The sequence below is a fragment of the Nerophis lumbriciformis genome, linkage group LG29, assembly GCF_033978685.3.
Source record: "Nerophis lumbriciformis linkage group LG29, RoL_Nlum_v2.1, whole genome shotgun sequence".
NCBI lineage: Eukaryota > Metazoa > Chordata > Actinopteri > Syngnathiformes > Syngnathidae > Nerophis > Nerophis lumbriciformis.
In genome coordinates this window covers 10,247,283-10,270,798 of record NC_084576.2, presented here as the reverse complement: position 1 = coordinate 10,270,798, position 23,516 = coordinate 10,247,283, and positions in this window count along the sequence as shown.

The following is a 23,516-nucleotide window of genomic DNA, read 5'->3' as shown; positions in this document are numbered from 1 at the left end:
AAGTTAGTTTTTTTACTTAATATGACAGTAGAACTGTCATACTAAATATGAAAGTTAAATAAACATAACTCAGAAACCAAACTTGCAATACGTCTAAAAATTCCTGCAATATTGTTTCTATGTGATTTTTACCAGAATCAGGTATTTTTGGTAAGGTTTACAAATACAAAAATTAGGTTTTACTCACTATGACAGTATACTGTCACATTCAATCTGACAGTTAATTAAACATGACTCCTAAACCACAAATACAAAATGGCTAATAATGCCTGGAGAAATGTATCTTTGTGAGTTTTCCTGGAAAAAAAATAAAAAATGTATAAGGTTTGTAAAGACACAAGTTAGTTTTTTTACTTAATATGACAGTAAAACTGTCATACTAAATATGACTAACTAAAAAAACTAACTTGTGTTTTTACAAAATTTAAAAAAAATTTTTTTTCCAGAAAAATTCACAGAGATACATTTCTCCAGGCGTAATTAGTCACTTTGAATGTGTGGTTTAGGAGTTATGTTTAAATAACTGTCAGATTGAATGTGACAGTATACTGTCATAGTGAGTAAAACCAATATTTTGTATTTCCAAAACTTACAAAAACAACTGATTCTAGTAAAACTCACATGGATACATCATTACAGGCAATTTTAGATATAATGCATGTTTGGTTTTGTAGTTTTGTTTATACAACTTTTACATTAAGTATGACAGTTATACTGTCATATTGAGTAAAACAAAACTAACTTATGTCTTTACAAACCATACAAAATAAAGTTTTTCCAGTAAAACTCACAAAGACACATTTCTCCAGGCATTATTAGCCATATAGCATGTTTGGTTTAGGAGTTATGTTTAAATAATTGTCATTTTGAACGTGGCAGTTATACTGTCATTATGAGTAAAACCTAATTTTTTTATTTGTAAACCTTACCAAAATACCTGTTACTGGAAAAAATATTTTGTAAGGTTTGTATAGACACAAATTAGTTTCTTTTAATAAAGCCTAAAACAATGCATCCTTGTGAGTTTTACTCAAAACATATGCTTTTTTAAGGCTTGCAATTACAAAAATTAGTTTTTTTTCTCAATATGACAGTGATGTTTTTAAAATCCTGATATAATGCAAAAAAAAGCAATAAAATAGTTTTTCAACATAATTCCTAAACCAAACATGCATTATGTCTAAAAATTCCTGTAATATTGTATCGATGTGGGTTTTACCAGAATCAGGTATTTTGGTAAGGTTTACAAATACAAAAAATAGGTTTTACTCATAATGACAGTATAACTGCCACACTCAATATGACAGTTATATAAACATAACTCCAAAACCAAACATGCATTATGTCTAAAAATGCCTGCAATATTGTATCCAAGTGATTTTTACCAGAATCAGTTATTTTTGGTAAGGTTTACAAATACAAAAATTTGGTTTTACTCACTATGACAGTATACTGTCACATTCAATCTGACAGTTATTTAAACATATTGTAACTCCTAAACCACAAATACAAAATGGCTAATAATGTCTGGAGAAATGTATCTTTGTGTGTTTTCCTGGGGAAAAAAAAAAAAAGTATAAGGTTTGTAAAGACACAAGTTAGTTTTTTTTACTTAATATGACAGTAGAACTGTCATACTAAATATGAAAGTTAAATAAACATAACTCAGAAACCAAACTTGCAATACGTCTAAAAATGCCTGTAATATTGAATCTATGTGAGTTTTACCAGAATCAGGTATTTTGGTAAGGTTTACAAATACAAAAATTGGGTTTTACTCATAATGACAGTATAACTGCCATATTCAAAATAACAGTTATTTAAACATAACTCCTTAACCAAACATGCTAAATAGCTAATAATGCCTGTATCTTTGTGAGTTTTACTAGAATTTTTTTTTTTTTTTTTTTTTACTCAATATGATGGTATAACTGTCAAAGTAAATATAAAAGTAATATAAACATCATTCCAAAACCAAACTCCTAAACCAAACTTGCAATCTGTCTTAAACTGCCTGTAATATTGAATTTATATGAGTTTTACCAGAATCAGGTATTTTGGTAAGGTTTACAAATACAAAACTTGGGTTTTACTCATAATGACAGTATAACTGAAATTATTTGATATGACAGTTATTTAAACATAACTCCTAAACCAAACATGATAAATAGCTAATAATGCCTGGAAAAATGTCTATAATCATAACTCCAAAACCAAACATGCATTATGTCTTAAAATGCCTGTAATATTGTATCTATGTGAGTTTTACCAGAATCAGGAATTTTGGTAAGGTTTATAAATACAAAAATTAGGTTTTACTCATAATGACAGTATAACTGCCACCCTCAATATGACGGTTATGTTAACATAACTCCTAAACCACACATGCAAAATGGCTAATAATGCCTGGAGAAATGTATCCTTGTGAGTTTTACAGGGAAAAAAATATTTTGTAAGGTTTGATAAGACACAAAATAGTTTTTTTTATTCAATATGTTTGTATAACTGTCATAATAAAAGTAAAAGTTATATAAACATAACTCCAATACCAAACATGCAATCCGTCTAAAAATGCCTGTAATATTTAATCTATGTGAGTTTTACTAGAATCAGGTATTTTGTTAAGGTTTACAAATACAAAAATTTGGTTTTACTCACTATGACAGTATACTGTCACATTCAATCTGACTGTTTTTTAAACACAAATTCTAAACCACAGATGCAAAATGGCTAATAATAATTGGAGAAATGTATTTTTGTGAGTTTTACTGGAAAAAAAATATTTTGTAAGGTTTGTATAGACACAAGTTAGTTTTTTTTACTCAATATGATGGAAACATGCTTTATGTCTAAAAAATCCTGTAATATTTTATCCATGTGAGTTTTATCAGAATCAGTTATTTTGGTAATTTTACAAATACAAAAAATAGGTTTTACTCATAATGACAGTTTATCTGCCACACTCAATATGACAGTTATTTAAACATAACTCTAAACCAAACATGGTTAATGGCTAATAATGACTGGAGAAATGTATCTTTGTGAGTTTTACTGGAAACATTTTTTTTTAAGGTTTATAAAGACACAAGTTAGTTTTTTTTACTCAATATGACAGTATAACTGTAATACTAAATGTAAAAAAATATATAAACATAACTCCAAAACCAAACATGCATTATGTTTAAAAATGCCTGTAATTTTGTATCCATGCGAGTTTTACTAAAATCAATTGTTGTAGTAAGGTTTGCAATTACAAAATATTGGTTGTACTCACCATGATAGTATACTGTCACATTCAATTTGACAGTTATTTAAACATAACTACCAAACCACACATGCAAAATGGCTATAATACCTGGAGAAATGTATCTTTGTGAGATTACTGGAAAAACATATTTTGTAAGGTTTGTAAAGAACCAATTTAGTGCATCTGCCTCACAATACGAAGGTCCTGAGTAGTCTTGGGTTCAATCCCGGGCTTGGGATCTTTCTGTGTGGAGTTTGCATGTCCTCCCCGTGACTGCGTGGGTTCCCTCCGGGTACTCCGGCTTCCTCCCACTTCCAAAGACATGCACCTGGGGATAAGTTGATTGGCAACACTAAATTGGCCCTAGTGTGTGGATGTGAGTGTGAATGTTGTCTGTCTATCTGTGTTGGCCCTGCGATGAGGTGGCAACTTGTCCAGGGTGTACCCCGCCTTCCGCCCGATTGTAGCTGAGATAGGCTCCAGCGCCCCCCGCGACCCCAAAGGGAATAAGCGGTAGAAAATGGATGGATGGAATTTAGTTTTTTTTTACTTAATATGATGAGATGGCAACTTTTCCAGGGTGTACCCCGCCTTCCGCCCGATTGTAGCTGAGATAGGCTCCAGCGACCCCGAAGGGAATAAGCGGTAGAAAAATGGATGGATGGATGGACAGTATAACTGTCATACTAAATGAAAAAGTAGTATAAACATAACTCCAAAACCAAACATGCATTATGTCTAAAAATGCCTGTAATATTGTATCCATGTGAGTTTTACTAGAACCAGTTGTTTTTGTAAGTTTTGCAAATACAAAATATTAGTTTTACACACTATGACAGTATACTGTCACATTCATCTGACAGCTATTTAAACATAACTCCTAAACCACACATGCAAAATGACTAATAATGCCGAGAAAAATGTATCCCTGTGAATTTTACTGGAAAAAAATATTTTCTAAGGTTTGTAAAATTACAAGTTTGTTATTTTTTACTCAATTTGACAGTATAACTGTCATACTAAATATGAAAGTTATATACACATAACTCCAAAACCAAACTTGCAATCCGTCTAAAAATGCCTGTAATATTGATTCTATGTGAGTTTTACCAAAATCAGGTATTTTGGTAAGGTTTACAAATACAAAAATTAGGTTTTACTCATAATGACAGTATAACTGCCACACTCAATATGACAGTTTTTTAAACATAACTCCTAAAAAAACAAATGCAAAATGACTATTAATGCCTGGAAAAATGTATCTTTGTGAATGTTAATGGAAAAAAAAATATTTTGTAAGGTTTGTAAAGACACAAATTAGTTTTTTTTACGCAATATGATGGTATAGCTGTCATACTAAATATGAAAGTTATATAAACATAACTCCAAAACCAAACAGGTTTTATGTCTAAAAATTCCTGTAATATTGTATCTATGTGAGTTTTACCAGAATCAGGTATTTTGGTAAGGTTTACAAATACAAAAATTAGGTTTTACTCACTATGACAGTATACTGCCACACTCAACATGACAGTTATTTAAACATAATTCCTAAACCATACATGATACATGGCAAATAATGCCTGGAGAAATGTAGCTTTGTGATTTTTACTAGAAAAAAATATTTTGTAAGGTTTGTAAAGACAAAAGTTAGTTTTTTTTTACTCAATATCATGGTATAACTGTCATACTAAATATGAAAGTTATATAAACATAATTCCAAAACCAAACTCCTAAACCAAACTTGCAATATGTCTTAAACTGCCTGTAATATTTAATCTATGTGAGTTTTACCAGAATCAGGTATTTTGGTAAGGTTTACAAATACAAAACTTGGGTTTTACTCATAATGACAGTATAACTGCAACATTTGATATGACAGTTTTTTAAACATAACTCCTAAATCAAACATGATAAATGGCTAATAATGCCTGGAGAAATGTATCAGTGTGAGTTTTACTGGAAACAAATAATTTGTAAGGTTTATAAAGACACAAGTTTTTTTGTTTTTTTTAATATGATGGTATAACTGTCATACTAAATATGAAAGTTATATAAATATAACTCCAAAACCAAACATACATTATGTCTAAAAATGCCTGTAATATTGTATCTATGTGAGTTTTACCAGAATCAGGTATTTTGGTAAGGTTTACAATTACAAAAATTAGGTTTTACTCATAATGACAGTATAACTGCCACATTGACTGCCACCAAACATACATCGTGTTTAAAAATGCTTATAATTTTGTATCAATGTGAGTTTTACTATAATCAGTTGTTTTTGTAAGGTTTACAATTACAAACTATTAGTTTTACTCATATGGACAGTATACTGACAGAATGGCTAATAATGCCTTGAGGAATGTGAGTTTTACTGGAAAAATATTTTGTAAGGTTTGTAAAGACACAAGTTAGTTTTTTTTACACAGTTTAACAGTTTAGCTGTCATACTATATATGAAAGTTATATAAACATAATTCCAAAACCAAATATGCAATCCGTCTAAAAATGCCTGTAATATTGAATATATGTGAGTTTTATCAGATTCGGGTATTTTGGTAAGGTTTACGAATACAAAAATTAGGTTTTACTCATAGATATAACTGCCACGCTCAATATGACAGTTAATTAAACAAAACTCCTAAAACACAAATGCAAAATGACTAATAATGCCTAGAGAATTGTATATTTGTGAATTTTACTGGAAAACAATATTTTGTAAGATTTGTAAAGATAAAAATTAGGTTTTTTTTATTCAAAATAATGGTATAACTGTCATACTAAATATGAAAGTTATATAAACATAACTCCAAAACATGCTTTATGTCTAAAAATTCCTGGAATATTGTATCGGTGTGGGTTTTACCAACTTTAACCGTAACCCTAACCCTAACCCTAACCCCTAACCCTAACCCTAACCCTAACCCTAACCACACATGCAAAATGGCTAATAATGCTTGGAAAAATGTATATTTGTGAGTTTTACTGGAAAAAAAAAATTGTAAGGTTTGTAAAGACACAAGTTATTTTTTTTATTCAATATGACATTATAACTGTCATACTAAATGTAAAAGTTATATAAACATAACTTCAAAACCAAACATGCATTATATCAAGAAATGCCTGTAATTTTGTATCCATGTGAGTTTTACTAGAATCAGTTGTTTTTGTAAGGTTTGCAAATACAAAATATTGGTTTTACTCACTATGACAGTATACTGCTGTCATATTGAGTAAAAAAAAAAACTAACTTGTGTTTTTACAAACTTTAAAAAAAAAAATGTTCCCAGAAAAAATCAGAGATACATTTCTCCAGTTATTATTAGTCACTTTGAATGTGTGGTTTAGGAGTTATGTTTAAATAACTGTCAGATTGAATGTGACAGTATACTGTCATAGTGAGTAAAACCAATATTTTGTATTTGCAAAACTTACAAAAACAACTGATTCTAGTAAAACTCACATGGATACATCGTTACAGGCAATTTTAGATATAATGCATGTTTGGTTTTTTAGTTATGTTTATACAACTTTTACATTAAGTATGACAGTTATACTGTCATATTGAGTAAAACAAAACTAACTTGTGTCTTTACAAACCATACAAAATATTGTTTTTCCATTAAAACTCACAAAGATACCTTTCTCCAGGCATTATTAGCCATATAGCAAGTTTGGTTTAGGAGTTATGTTTAAATATTTGTCATTTTGAACGTGGCAGTTATACTGTCATTATGAGTAAAACTAAATTGTTTTATTTGTAAACCTTACCAAAATACCTAGTACTGGAAAAAAATATTTTGTAAGGTTTGTATAGACACAAGTTAGTTTCTTTTACTCAATATGACAGTATAACTGTCATACTAAATGTAAAAGTTATATAATTAAAACTCCAAAACCAAACATGCATTATGTCTAAAAATGCCTGTAATATTGTATCCATGTGAGTTTTAGTAGAATCAGTTGTTTTTGTAAGGTTTTGCAAATACAAAATATTGGTTTTACTCACTATGACAGTATACTGTTACATTCAATCTGACATAACTCCTAAACCACACATGCAAAATGACTAATAATGCCTGGAAAAATGCATCTCAGTGAATTTTACTGGAAAAAAAATATTTTGTAGGGTTTGTAAAAACACAAGTTAGTTTTTTTTACTCAATTTGACAATATAAATGTCATACTAAATTACCAAAATACCTGATTCTGGTAAAACTCACATAGATTAAATATTACAGGCAGTTTAAGACATATTGCAAGTTTGGTTTAGGAGTTTGGTTTTGGAATTATGTTTATATAACTTTCATATTTAGTATGACAGTTATACCATCATATTGAGTAAAAAAAAAACTAACTTTTGTCTTTACAAACCTTACAAAATATTGTTTTCCAGTAAAACTCACAAAGATACATTTCTCCAGGCATTATTCGCCATTTTATATGTGTGGTTTAGTAGTTATGTTTAAAAAAACCTGTCAGATTGAATGTGACAGAGTAATAGTGAGTAAAACCAATATTTTGTATTTGCAAAACTTACAAAAACAACTGATTCTAGTAAAACTCACATGGATACAATATTACAGAATTTTTTAGACATAATGCATGTTTGGTTTTGGAGTTAAGTTTATATATCTTTTACATTGAGTATGACAGTTTTACTATCTTATTGAGTAAAACAAACTAACTTGTGTCTTTACAAACGTTACAAATATTTTTTTTCTCCAGCAAAACTCACAAAGATACATTTCTCCAGGCATTATTAGCCATTTAGCATGTTTGGTTTAGGAGTTATGATTAAATAATTGTCATATTGAGTGTGGCAGTTATACTGTAATTAAAAGTAAAACCTAATTTTTGTATTTTCTTTCATCTCCGTAATGTCGCTAAAATTCGTTCCATTTTGTCCATTAGCGACGCTGAGATCATTATTCATGCGTTTGTTACGTCTCGTCTCGATTACTGTAACGTATTATTTTCGCATTAAAAGATTACAATTGGTACAAAATGCGGCTGCTAGACTTTTGACAAGAACAAGAAAATTTGATTATATTACGCCTATACTGGCTCACCTGCACTGGCTTCCTGTGCACTTAAGATGCGACTTTAAGGTTTTACTCCTTACGTATAAAATACTACACGGTCTAGCTCCATCCTATCTTGCTGATAGTATTGTACCATATGTCCCGGTAAGAAATCTGCGTTCAAAGAACTCCGGCTTATTAGTGATTCCCAGAGCCCAAAAAAAGTCTGCGGGCTATAGAGCGTTTTCTATTCGGGCTCCAGTACTATGGAATGCCCTCCCAGGAACAGTTAGAGATGCTACCTCAGTAGAAACATTTAAGTCCCATCTTAAAACTCATTTGTATACTCTAGCCTTTGAATAGCCTCCTTTTTTTAGACCAGTTGATCTGCCATTTCTTTTCTTTTCTCCTCTGCTCCCCCCTATCCTTGTGGAGGGGGAGACACTCAGGTCCGGTGGCCAGGGATGGGGTGCTGACTGTCCGGGGTCGGGACCCGGGGTGGACCGCTCGCCTGTGTATCGGTTGAGAACATCTCTGCGCTGCTGACCCGTCTACGCTCGGAATGGTTTCCTGCTGACCCCACTGTGGACTGGACTCGTACTGTTATGCTGGATCCACTATACTGTACTCTCACAATATTATGTTAGACCCACTCGACATCCATTGCATTCGGTCTCCCTAGAGGGGGTGGGGGGGGTTACCCACATATGCGGTCCTCTCCAAGGTTTCTCATAGTCATTCACATCGACGTCCCACTGGGGTGAGTTTTTCCTTGCCCTTATGTGGGCTCTGCACCGAGGATGTCGTTGTGGCTTGTGCAGCCCTTTGAGACACTTGTGATACAACTTTCAAAATTAGTATGACAGTTATACTGTCTTATTGAGTAAAACAAAAGTAACTTGTGTCATTACAAACCTTACAAAATATTTTTTTCCCAGTAAAACTTACAAAAATACATTTCTCAATGCATTATTAGCGATTTTGCATGTGTGGTTTAGGAGTTATGTTTACATAACTGTCATATTAAATGTGGCAGTTATACTGTCATTATGAGTAAAACCTAATTTTTGTATTTGTAAACCTTACCAAAATACATGATTCTGGTAAAACTCACATTTAAACAATTTTACAGGCATTTTAATACATAATGCATGTTTGTTTTTAGGGTTATGTTTATACAACTTTCATATTTAGTATGACAGTTATACAATCATATTGAGTAAAAAAAAAATACTAACTTGTGTCTTGACAAACCTTACAAAATATTTTTTTTTTTTTCAGGAAAACTCACAAAGATACATTTTTCCAGGCATTATTAGCCATTTTGCGTGTGGTTTAGGCGTTACAGTATGTTTAAATAACTGTCAGATTGAATGTGACAATATACTGTCATAGTGAGTAAAACCTAGATTTTGTATTTGTAAACCTTACCAAGATACCTGATTCTGGTGAAACTCACATAGATACAACATTACAGGCATTTTTAGACATAATGCATTATTGGTTTTGTAGTTAGGTTTATATAACTTTCATATTAAGTATGAGAGTTATGCCATTATATTGAGTAAAAAAAGCTAACTTGTGTCTTTATGAACCTTAAAAAATATTTTTTTCCAGTAAAACTCACAAAGATACATTTCTCCAGGCATTATTAGCCATTAATCATGTTTGGTTTAGGAGTTATGTTTAAATAACTGTCATATTGAGTGTGGCAGTTATACTGTCATTATGAGGAAAACCTATTTTTTGTATTTGTAAACCTTACCAAAATAACTGATTATGATAAAACTCACATGGATTCAATATTACAGGCAGTTTAAGACAGATTGCAAGTTTGGTTTAGGAGTTTGGTTTTGGAATTATATTTATATAACTTTCATATTTAGTATGACAGTTATACCATGATATTGAGTAAAAAAAAACTAACTTTTGTCTTTACAAACCTTACAAAATATTGTTTTCTAGTAAAACTTACAAAGATACATTTTTCCAGGCAGTATTAGCCATTTTGCATGTGTGGTTTAAGAGTTATGTTAAAATAACTGTGATATCAAATGTTGCAGTTATACTGTCATTATGAGTAAAACACAAGTTGTGTATTTGTAAACCTTACCAAAATATCTGATTCTGGTAAAACTCACATGGATTCAAAATTACAGGCATTTTTAGACGGATTGCAAGTTTGATTTTGGAGTTATGTTTATTTAACTTTCATATTTAGTATTACAGTTATGCTGTCATATTGAGTAAAAAAACAACTAACTTTTGTCTTTACAAACCTTACAAAATATTTTTTTCCCAGTTAATTTCACAAAAATACATTTCTCCAGGCATTATTAGCCATTTAGCATGTTTGGTTTAGGAGTTATGTTTAAATAACTGTTATTTTGAATATGGCAGTTATACTGTCATTAAGAGTAAAACCCAATTTTTGTATTTGTAAACCTTACCAAAATACCTGATTCTGGTAAAACTCACATAGATTCAATATTACAAGCATTTTTAGACCGATTGCAAGTTTGGTTTTGGACTTATGATTATTTAACTTTCATATTTAGTACGACAGTTACACTGTCATATTGAGTAAAAAACACTAACTTGTGTCTTTACAAACCTTACAAACTATTTTTTTTCCCAGTAAAACTTACAAATATACATTTTTCCAGGCATTATTAGTGATTTTGCATGTGTGGTTTAGGAGTTATGTTTAAATAACTGTCAGATTGAATGTGACAGTTTACTGTCATAGTGAGTAAAACCTAATTTTTGTATTTGTAAACCTTAACAAAATCCTTGATTCTAGTAAAACTCACATAGATTCAATATTACAGGCATTTTTAGACAGATTGCATGTTTGGTTTTGGAGTTATGTTTATATACCTTTCATATTTAGTATGACAGTTACACTGTCATATTGAGTAAAAAAAAACTAACCTGTGTCTTTACAAACCTTACAAAATATTTTTTTTTTCAGTTAAACTCACAAAGATACCTTTCTCCAGGCAGTATTATCCATTTAGCATGTTTGGTTTAGGAGTTATGTTTAAATAACTGTAATTTTGAACGTGGCAGTTATACTGTCATTATGAGTATAACCTACTTTTTGTATTTGTAAACCTTACCAAAATACCTGATTCTGGTCATACTCACATAGATTTAATATTACAGGCATTTTTAGACATAATGCATGTTTGGTTTCGGAGTTATGTTTATATAACTGTCATTTTAAATGTGGCAGTTATACTGTCATTATGAGTAAAAAAAACTAACTTGTGTCTTTACAAACCTTACAAAATATTTTTATTTCCAGTTAAACTCACAAAGACACATTTCCCCAGGCATTATTAGCCATTTATCATGTTTGGTTTAGGAGTTATGTTTAAATAACTGTCATATTGAGTGTGGCAGTTATACTGTCATTATGAGTAAAACCTATTTGTTGTATTTGTAAACCTTACCAAAATACCTGATTCTGGTAAAACCCACATAGATACAATGTTACAGGAATTATTAGACATAAAGTATGTTTGGTTTTGGAGTTATGTTTTTATAACGTTCATATTTAGTATGACAGTTATACCATCATATTGAGTAAAAAAAAACCTAATCTGTATCTTTACAAACCTTACAAAAAATTGTTTTCCAGTAAAATTCACAAATATACATTTCTCTAGGCATTATTAGTCATTTTGCATTTGTTTTATGCATTTGAGTTATGTTTAACTGTCATATTAAGTGTGGCAATTATACTGTCACAATGAGTAAAACCTATTTTTTGTATTTGTAAACCTTACCAAAATACCTGATTCTGATAAAACTCACATATAATAAATATTACAGACATTTTTAGATGGATTGCATTTTGGTTTTGGAGTTATGTTTATAAAACGTTCATAAAAAGAATGACAGCTATACTATTAAATTGAGTAAAAAACTTGTGTCTTTACAAACCTTACAAAATATTTTTTTCCAGTAAAATTCACAAAGATACATTCCTCTAGGCATTATTAGCCATTTTGTCAGATTGATTGTGACAGTATACTGACATTATGAGTAAAACTAATATTTTGTATTTGTAAACCTTACAAAAACAACTGATTCTAGTAAAACTCACGTGGATACAAAATTATCGGCATTTTTAGACATAATGCCTGTTTGGTTTTGGAGTTATGTTTAGATAATTGTCATATTGAACGTGGCAGTTATACTGTCATTATGAGTAAAACCTAATTTCTGTATTTGTCAACCTAAACAAAGTACCTGATTCTGGTAAAACTCCAATGGATACATTATAACAGGTATTTTTAGACATAATGCATTTTGGTTTTGGAGTTATGTTTTTATAACTTTCATATTTAGTATGACAGCTATACTATCATATTAAATTTAAAAAAAAACTAACTTGTGTCTTTATAAACCTTAAAAATTATTTTTTTCCAGTAAAACTCACAAAGATACATTTATCCAGGCATTATTAGCCATTTGTCATGTTTGGATTAGGAGTTATGTTTAAATAACTGTCATATCAAATGTTGCAGTTATACTGTCATTATGAGTAAAACCCAAGTTTTGTATTTATAAACCTTGCCAAAATACCTGATTCTGGTAAAACTCACATAGATTCAATATTACAGGCAGTTTAAGACAGATTGCAAGTTTGGTTTAGGAATTTGGTTTTGGAATTATGTTTATATAACTTTCATATTTAGTATGACAGTTATACCATCATATTGAGTAAAAAAAAACTAACTTTTGTCTTTACAAACCTTACAAAATGTTTTTTTCTAGTAAAAATCACAAAGATACAATTCTCCAGGCATTATTAACCATTTTGCATGTGTGGTATAGGAGTTATGTTTACATAACTGTCATATTAATTGTGGCAGTTATACTGTCATTATGAGTAAAACCAAATTTGTATATATGTAAACCTTACCAAAATACCTGATTCTGGTAAAACTCACATAGATTCAATACTAAAGGCATTTTTAGACATAATGCATGTTTGGTTTTGGAGTTATGTTTGTATACATTTCTCCAGGCATTAATAGCCATTTAGCATGTTTGGTTAAGGAGTTATGTTTAAATAACTGTTATTTTGAATATGGCAGTTATACTGTCATCCATCCATCCATCCATCCATCCATCTTCTTCCACTTATCCGAGGTCGGGTCGCGGGGGCAGCAGCCTAAGCAGGGAAACCCAGACTTCCCTCTCCCCAGCCACTTCGTCCAGCTCTTCCTATGGGACCCCGAGGCGTTCCCAGGCCAGCCGGGAGACATAGACTTCCCAACGTGTCCTGGGTCTTCCCCGCGGCCTCCTACCGGTCTTAGGACATTTAAAAACGGCATCCCAACAACCCACGATTAGATTCATACCTATTATGAAGGGGTGTGTACAGTTTTGATCCGCAACAATTACTACTCCTCTTTCGGGAACTTTAACACCCTCTACCTCAAAACCAAGAACCGCATAGCCGATATAGGGGATTTCCAGGCCATTAGCTGCTCTTAGACGAAAAAGGGTAGGGGTCCTTTCGAGCTTAGCTTTGGTAAAGTGAGCATTAAATAGGCTTTCGGACATTAGCGTCACTTGGGACCCGGTGTCTAAAAGTCCTGGCAGAATAGTGCCTCCAGCGTCTACTTGTATTTTGTTTGTTTGTTTTTAGACATAATGCATGTTTGGTTTTGGAGTTATGTTTATATAACTTGTGTTTATAGTATGACAGTTATACTGTTATATTGAGTAAAAAAAACTAACTTGTGTCTTTACAAACCTTACAAAATATGTTTTCCCAGTAAAACTCACAAAGTTACATTTCTACAGGCATTATTAGCCATTTTGCCTGTGTGGTTTAGGAGTTATGTTTAAATAACTGATATTGAGTGTGACAGTATACTGTCAAAGTGAGTAAAAAAAACTAACTTGTGTCTTTGCAAACCTTACAAAAGAAAATGTTACTCGTAAAACTCACAATGATACATTTCTTCATGCATTATTAGAAAATGTTCATGTGTAGTTTTGAAGTTATGTTTATATAACTTTCATATAGAGTATGACAGTTATACTGTTATATTGAGTAAAAAAAACTAACTTGTGTCTTTACAAACCTTACAAAATATTGTTTTCCAGTAAAACTCACAAAGATACATTTCTACAGGCATTATTAGCCATTTTGTATGTGTGGTTTAGGAGTTATGTTTAAATAACTGAAATTGAGTGTGACAGTATACTGTCAAAGTGAGTAAAAAAAAACCTAACTCGTGTCTTTGCAAACCTTACAAAATAAAATGTTACTAGTAAAACTCACAAAGATACATTTCTTCATGCATTATTAGAAAATGGTCATGTGTAGTTTAGGAGTTATGCTTAAATAACTGTCATTTTGAGTGTGGTAGTATAACTGCCACACATATTGAGTTATAAAGTTAAGTGTAAAACCTAATTTTTGTATTTGCAAACCTTACAAAAACAACTGATTCTTGTAAAACTCACATAGATTTAATATTAAAGGCATTTTAGACATTTTACATGTTTTGTTTAGGAGTTGTGTTTGAATACATTAGTATTGCTTTTTTCGTTAAGGCAAGTCCAAACGGCAGGAGGCCACGGGGAAGACACAGGACACATTGGGAAGATTATATCAGCTGGCTGGCCTGGGAACGCCTCGGGATCCCCCGAGAAGAGCTGGACAAAGTAGCTGGGGATAGGGAAGTCTGGGCTTCTCTGCTTAGGCTGGATTTAGTATGACAGTTATACTCCCTGCTAAAAATGTTCTATAGAATTTCTATAAAAAAAGTGTAAAGAATTTCTAAAGAATATCTCAATAGAACTCTATAGAATTTCTAATGAACTTTAGGACCGAAGTTCTATAGAACAGGATTCTAAAGAATGGTTCTATAAAACAGGATTCTAAAGAATGGTTCTAATGAACAGGGTTCTAAAGAATGGTTCTATAGAACAGGATTCTAAAGAATGGTTTTATGGAACACAATTCTGAAGAATAGTGCTATAGAAGAAAGTTCTAAAGAGTAGTTCTATAAAACAGGCTCCTATGGAATGGCTTTCTGTGGAATACGGTTCAGAATGATGTAGAAATGATTGGGCAGGCATTCTACAAAATCTGTGGTCTAACACTGGCAATGGAGAAAGACAAATATTGCAGTTGAATGAATGTTGACTTGTATTTATTATATACATGTAACTCAAATCTTATTGAGTAAAAAAAAACTAACTTTTGTTTTTGTAAACATTCAAAATATATTTTTTCTAGTAAAACTCACAAAGATACATGGAGTTTAAATAACTGTCATAGTAAGTAAAACCTATTTTTTGTATTTGAAAACCTTACAAAAACAACTGATTCTAGTAAAACTCACATGGATTCAATATTACAGACATTTTTACACATTTTGCATGTTTGGTTTAGAAATTATGATGGAACACATTTTTATTGCTTTTTTCGCATTATCTCAGGATTTTAAGAATATTACTCTCATATTGAGTAAAAAAACTACTTTCTGTGTTTGCAAGGATTAAAAAAAGCATATTTTTCGAGTAAAACTCCTAAGGATGCAATATTTCAGGCATCATTAGCCATTTAGCATTTGTAGTTTAGGGCTAGTTTCTGAGCTGCCACCTTACCGTGGTAGAGGAGTTTGCGTGTCCCAATGTTCCTAGGAGCTATGTTGTCCGGGGGCTTCCATGCCCCCTGGTAGGGTCTCCCAAGACAAACAGGTCCTAGGTGAGGGATCGGACAAAGAGCAGCTCGAAGACTTCTATGGAAATGCAAGAACCGAGACTCAGATTTCCCTCGCCCGGACGCGGGTCACCGGAGCCAGGCCCGGAGTTGGGGCACGATGGCGGGCCTGTCCCCATGGGGCCCGGCCGGGCACAGCCCGCAGAGGCAACGTGGGTCCCCCCTCCAATGGGCTCACCACCCATAGCAGGGGCCATAGAGGTCGGGTGCAATGTGAGCTGGGCGGCAGCCGAAGGCAGGGCACTTGGCGGTCCGATCCTCGGCTACAGAAGCTAGCTCTTGGGACGTGGAACGTCACCTCGCTGGGGGGGAAGGAGCCTGAGCTAGTGCGAGAGGTAGAGAAGTTCCGGTTGGATATAGTCGGACTCACCTCAACGCACAGCAAAAGCTCCGGAACCAGTTCTCTCGAGAGGGGCTGGACTCTCTTCCACTCTGGCGTTGCCAGCAGTGAGAGGCGACGGGCTGGGGTGGCAATTCTTGTTACCCCCCGGCTCAGAGCCTGCACGTTGGAGTTCAACCCGGTGGACGAGAGGGTAGCTTCCCTCCGCCTTCGGGTGGGGGGACCGGGTCCTGACTGTTGTTTGCGCTTACGCGCCAAACAGCAGCTCAGAGTACCCACCCTTTTTGGATTCACTCGAGGGAGTACTTGAGGGTGCTCCCCCGGGTGATTCCCTCGTTCTACTGGGGGACTTCAACGCTCATCTTGGCAACGACAGTGAAACCTGGAGAGGCGTGATTGGGAAGAATGGCCGCCCGGATCTGAACCCGAGTGGTGTTTTGTTATTGGACTTTTGTGCCCGTCACGGATTGTCCATAACGAACACCATGTTCAAGCATAAGGGTGTCCATATGTGCACTTGGCACCAGGACACCCTAGGCCGCAGTTCTATGATCGACTTTGTAGTTGTGTCATCGGATTTGCGGCCTCATGTTTTGGACACTCGGGTGAAGAGAGGGGCGGAGCTTTCTACCGATCACCACTTGGTGGTGAGTTGGCTGCGATGGTGGGGGAGGATGCCGGACAGACCTGGCAGGCCCAAACGCATTGTGAGGGTTTGCTGGGAACGTCTGGCAGTGTCTCCTGTCAGAGAGAGTTTCAATTCCCACCTCCGGAAGAACTTTGAACATGTCACGAGGGAGGTGCTGGACATTGAGTCCGAGTGGACCATGTTCCGCACCTATATTGTCGAGGCGGCTGATTGGAGCTGTGGCCGCAAGGTAGTTGGTGCCTGTCGTGGCGGTAATCCTAGAACCCGTTGGTGGACACCGGCGGTGAGGGATGCCGTCAAGCTGAAGAAGGAGTCCTATCGGGTTCTTTTGGCTCATGGGACTCCTGAGGCAGCGGACAGGTACCGACAGGCCAAGCGGTGTGCGGCTTCAGCGGTCGCGGAGGCAAAAACTCGGACATGGGAGGAGTTCGGGGAAGCCATGGAAAACGACTTCGAAGCGATTCTGGACCACCATCCGCCGCCTCAGGAAGGGGAAGCAGTGCACTACCAACACCGTGTATGGTGCGGATGGTGTTCTGCTGACCTCGACTGCGGAAGTTGTGGATCGGTGGAGGGAGTACTTCGAAGACCTCCTCAATCCCACCAACACGTCTTCCTATGAGGAAGCAGTGCCTGGGGAATCTGTGGTGGGCTCTCCTATTTCTGGGGCTGAGGTTGCTGAGGTAGTTAAAAAGCTCCTCGGTGGCAAGGCCCCGGGGGTGGATGAGATCCGCCCGGAGTTCCTTAAGGCTCTGGATGCTGTGGGGCTGTCTTGGTTGACAAGACTCTGCAGCATCGCTTGGACATCGGGGGAAGTACCTTTAGATTGGCAGACCGGGGTGGTGGTTCCTCTCTTTAAAAAGGGGAACCGGAGGGTGTGTTTTAACTATCGTGGGATCACACTCCTCAGCCTTCCCGGTAAGGTCTATTCAGGTGTACTGGAGAGGAGGCTACGCCGGATAGTCAAACCTCGGATTCAGGAGGAACAGTGTGGTTTTCGTCCTGGTCGTGGAACTGTGGACCAGCTCTATACTCTCGGCAGGGTCCTTGAGGGTGCATGGGAGTTTGCCCAACCAGTCTACATGTGCTTTGTGGACTTGGAGAAGGCATTCGACCGTGTCCCTCGGGAAGTCCTGTGGGGAGTGCTCAGAGAATATGGGGTTTCGGACTGTCTGATTGTGGCGGTCCGCTCCCTGTATGATCAGTGTCAGAGCTTGGTTCGCATTGCCGGCAGTAAGTCGGACATGTTTCCGGTGAGGGTTGGACTCCGCCAAGGCTGCCCTTTGTCACCGATTCTGTTCATAACTTTTATGGACAGAATTTCTAGGCGCAGTCAAGGCGTTGAGGGGATTCGGTTTGGTGGCTGCAGGATTAGGTCTCTGCTTTTTGCAGATGATGTGGTCCTGATGGCTTCATCTAGCCAGGATCTTCAGCTCTGACTGGATCGGTTCGCAGCTGAGTGTGAAGCGACTGGGATGAGAATCAGCACCTCCAAGTCGGAGTCCATGGTTCTCGCCCGGAAAAGGGTGGAGTGCCATCTCCGGGTTGGGGAGGAGATCTTGCCCCAAGTGAAGGAGTTCAAGTACCTCGGAGTCTTGTTCACGAGTGAGGGAAGAGTGGATCGTGAGATCGACAGGCGGATCGGTGCGGCGTCTTCAGTAATGCGGACGCTGTATCGATCCGTTGTGGTGAAGAAGGAGCTGAGCCGGAAGGCAAAGCTCTCAATTTACCGGTCGATCTACGTTCCCATCCTCACCTATGGTCATGAGCTTTGGGTTATGACCGAAAGGACAAGATCACGGGTACAAGCGGCCGAAATGAGTTTCCTCCGCCGGGTGGCAGGGCTCTCCCTTAGAGATAGGGTGAGAAGCTCTGTCATCCGGGGAGAGCTCAAAGTAAAGCCGCTGCTCCTCCACATCGAGAGGAGCCAGATGAGGTGGTTCGGGCATCTAGTCAGGATGCCACCCGAGCGCCTCCCTAGGGAGTTGTTTAGGGCACGTCCGACCGGTAGGAGGCCACGAGGAAGACCCAGGACACGTTGGGAAGACTATGTCTCCCGGCTGGCCTGGGAACGCCTCGGGATCCTGCGGGAGGAGCTGGACGAAGTGGCTGGGGAGAGGGAAGTCTGGGCTTCCCTGCTTAGGTTGCTGCCCCCGCGACCCGACCTCGGATAAGCGGAAGAAGATGGATGGATGGATGGAGTTTAGGAGTTATGTTTAAATAACTGTCATATTAAATGTAACAGTATACTCTCATATAGAGGAAAACCTAATTTTTGTATTTGCAAACCTTACAAAAACAACTGATTCTAGTAAAACTCACATGCATTCAATATTACAGTTATTTTTACACATTTTGCCTGTTTGGTTTAGAAATTATGATGGAATATATTTTTATTGCTTTTTTCGCATTATCTCAGGATTTTATGAATACTACTGTCATATTGTCTACGCCTCGCGATCCCCCGGGAAGAGCTGGACGAAGTGGCTGGGGAGAGGGAAGTCTGGACTTCCCTGCTTAGGCTGCTGCCCCTGCGACCCGACCTCGGATAAGCGGAAGAAGATGGATGGATGGATGGATATTGAGTAAAAAACTACTTTTTGTGTTTGCAAGCCTTAAAAAAGCATATGTTTCGAGTAAAACTCACAAGAATGCATTATTTCAGGCAATATTAGCTCATATTTATGTGTAGTTTAGGAGTTATGTTTAATTTAGTGTCATATTGAGTGTACATTCTCATGGTGAAAAAAAACAATTTTTTTTATTTGCAAAAATTTCAAACACAGCTGATTCTAGTAAAATTCACATGGATTCAATATTACAGGCATTTTTACACATATTGCATGTTTGACTTAGGAAATATGATTGAATACATTTGTATTGCTTTTTTCGCATTATCTCAGGATTTTAGGAATATAACTGTCATATTGAGTAAAAAACTACTTTTTGTGTTTGCAAGATTTAAAAAAGCATATGTTTGGAGTAAAACTCCGTATAATGCATTATTTGAGGCATCATTAGCCATTTTGCATCTGTAGTTAGAGTTTTTTTTAAATAACTGTCATATTGAGTGTGACAGTATACTTTCATAAAGAGTAAAACCTAATTTTTGTTTTTGCAAACCTTACTAAAACAACTGATTCTAGTAAAACTCACATGGATATTAAGGCATTTTTTGACATTTTGCATTGCTGGTTTAGAAATTATGTTGGAATACATTTTTATTGCTTTTTTCGCATTATCTCAGGATTTTAAGAACATTACTGTCATATTGAGTAAAAAAATACTTTTTGTGTTTGCAAGCCTTAAGAAAGTAAATGGTTCGAGGAAAACTCCCAAGGATCCATTATTTCAAACATTATTAGCCATTTTGCATGAGTAGTTTAGGAGTTATGATTAAAAAACTGTCATATTGAGTGTGACAGTTTATTTTTATAAAGAGTAAAACCTAATTTTTGTTTTTGCAAACCTTACTAAAACAACTGATTCTAGTAAAACTCACATGGATATTAAGGCATTTTTTGACATTTTGCATTGCTGGTTTAGGAATTATGTTGGAATACATTTTTATTGCTTTTTTTGCATTATCTCAGGATTTTAAGAACATTACTGTCATATTGAGTAAAAACTACTTTTTGTGTTTGCAAGCCTTAAAAAAGCATATGTTTCGAGTAAAACTCACAAGAATGCATTATTTCAAGCAATATTAGCTCATTTTTAAGTGTAGTTTAGGAGTTATGTTTAATTTACTCTCTTATTGAGTGTACATTGTCATGGTGAAAAAAAACTAATTTTTGTATTTGCAAAAATTTAAAACACAACCTAATCTAGTAAAACTCACATGGATTAAATATCACAGGCATTTTAACACATTTTGCATGTTTGATTTAGGAAATATGATTGAATACATTTTCATTGCTTTTTTCGCATTATCTCAGGATTTTACTGTCATATTGAGTAAAAAACTACTTTTTGTGTTTGCAAGATTTGAAAAAGCATATGTTTCGAGTAAAACTCCGTAGAATGCATTATTTGAGGCATCATTAGACATTTTGCATGTGTATTTTAGGAGTTATGATTAAATAAATGTCGTAATGAGTTTGACAGTTTACTTTCATAAAGAGTAAAACCTAATTTTTGTTTTTGCAAACTTTACTAAAACAACTGATTCTAGTAAAACTCACATGGATTCAATAATACAGGTATTTTTACACATTTTGCATGTTTAGTTTAGAAATTATGATTGAATACATTTTTATTGCTTTTTTCGCATTATCTCAGGATTTTAAGAACATTACTGTCATATTGAGTAAAAAAATACTTTTTGTGTTTGCAAGCCGTAAGAAAGCATATGTTTCGAGGAAAACTCCCAAGGATCCATTATTTCAAACATTATTAGCCAGTTTGCATGAGTAGTTTAGGAGTTATGATTAAAAAATTGTCATATTGAGTGTGACAGTTTATTTTCATTAAGAGTAAAACCTAATTTTTGTTTTTGCAAACCTTACTAAAACAACTGATTCTAGTAAAACTCACATGGATTTAATATTGCAGGCATTTTTAGACATTTATATTGTTGGTTTAGGAATTATGTTGGAATACATTTTTATTGCTTTTTTCGCATTATCTCAGAATTTTAAGAACATTACTGTCATATTGAGTAAAAACTACTTTTTGTGTTTGCAAGCCTTAAAAAAGCATATTTTTCGAGTAAAACTCACAAGAATGCATTATTTCAGGCAATATTAGCTCATTTTTAAGTGTAGTTTAGGAGTTATGTTTAATTTACTGTCATATTGAGTGTACATTGTCATGGTGAAAAAAAAACTAATTTTTGTATTTGCAAAAATTTCAAACAACCTAATCTAGTAAAACTCACATGGATTCAATATCACAGGCATTTTAACACATTTTGCATGTTTGATTTAGGAAATATGATTGAACACATTTTCATTGCTTTTTTCGCATTATCTCAGGATTTTACTGTCATATTGAGTAAAAAACTACTTTTTTTGTTTGCAAGATTTGAAAAAGCATATGTTTCGAGTGAAACTCCGTAGAATGCATTATTTGAGGCATCATTAGACATTTTGCATGTGTAGTTTAGGAGTTATGATTAAATAAATGTCGTAATGAGTGTGACAGTATACTTTCATAAAGAGTAAAACCTAATTTTTGTTTTTGCAAACTTTACTAAAACAACTGATTCTAGTAAAACTCACATGGATTCAATAATACAGGCATATTTACACATTTTGCATGTTTAGTGTAGAAATGATGATTGAATACATTTGTATTGCTTTTTTCGCATTATCTCAGGATTTTAAGAACATTACTGTCATATTGAGTAAAAAAATACTTTTTGTGTTTGCAAGCCTTAAGAAAGCAAATGTTTCGAGGAAAACTCCCAAGGATCCATTATTTCAAACATTATTAGCCATTTTGCATGAGTAGTTTAGGAGTTATGATTAAAAAACTGTCATATTGAGTGTGACAGTTTATTTTTATAAAGAGTAAAACCTCATTTTTGTTTTTGCAAACCTTACTAAAACAACTGATTCTAGTAAAACTCACATGGATATTAAGGCATTTTTAGACATTTTGCATTGCTGGTTTAGGAATTATGTTGGAATACATTTTTATTGCTTTTTTCGCATTATCTCAGGATTTTAAGAACATTACTGTCATATTGAGTAAAAACTACTTTTTGTGTTTGCAAGCCTTAAAAAAGCATATGTTTCAAGTAAAACTCACAAGAATGCATTATTTCAAACATTGTTAGCCATTTTGCATGAGTAGTTTAGGAGTTATGATTAAAAAACTGTCATATTGAGTGTGACAGTTTATTTTTATAAAGAGTAAAACCTAAGTTTTGTTTTTGCAAACCTTACTAAAACAACTGATTCTAGTAAAACTCACATGGATTTAATATTACAGGCATTTTTAGACATTTTGCATTGTTAATTTAGGAATTATGTTTTAATACATTTTTATTGCTTTTTTCGCATTATCTCAGGATTTTAAGAACATTACTGTCATATTGAGTAAAAACTACTTTTTGTGTTTGCAAGCCTTAAAAAAAGCACATGTTTCGAGGAAAACTCCCAAGGATCCATTATTTCAAACATAATTAGCCATTTTGCATTAGTAGTTTAGGAGTTATGATTAAAAAACTCTCATATTGAGTGTGACAGTTTACTTTCCTAAAGAGTAAAACCTAATTTTTGTTTTAGCAAACCTTACTAAAACAACTGATTCTAGTAAAACTCACATGGATATAATATTACAGGCATTTTTAGACATTTTGCATTGTTGGTTTAGGAATTATGTTGGAATACATTTTTACTGCTTTTTTCGCATTATCTCAGAATTTTAAAAACATCACTGTCATATTGAGTAAAAAACTACTTTTTGTGTTTGCAAGCCTTAAAAAAGCATTTGTTTCGAGTAAAACTCACAAGAATGCATAATTTCAGGCAATATTAGCTCATTTT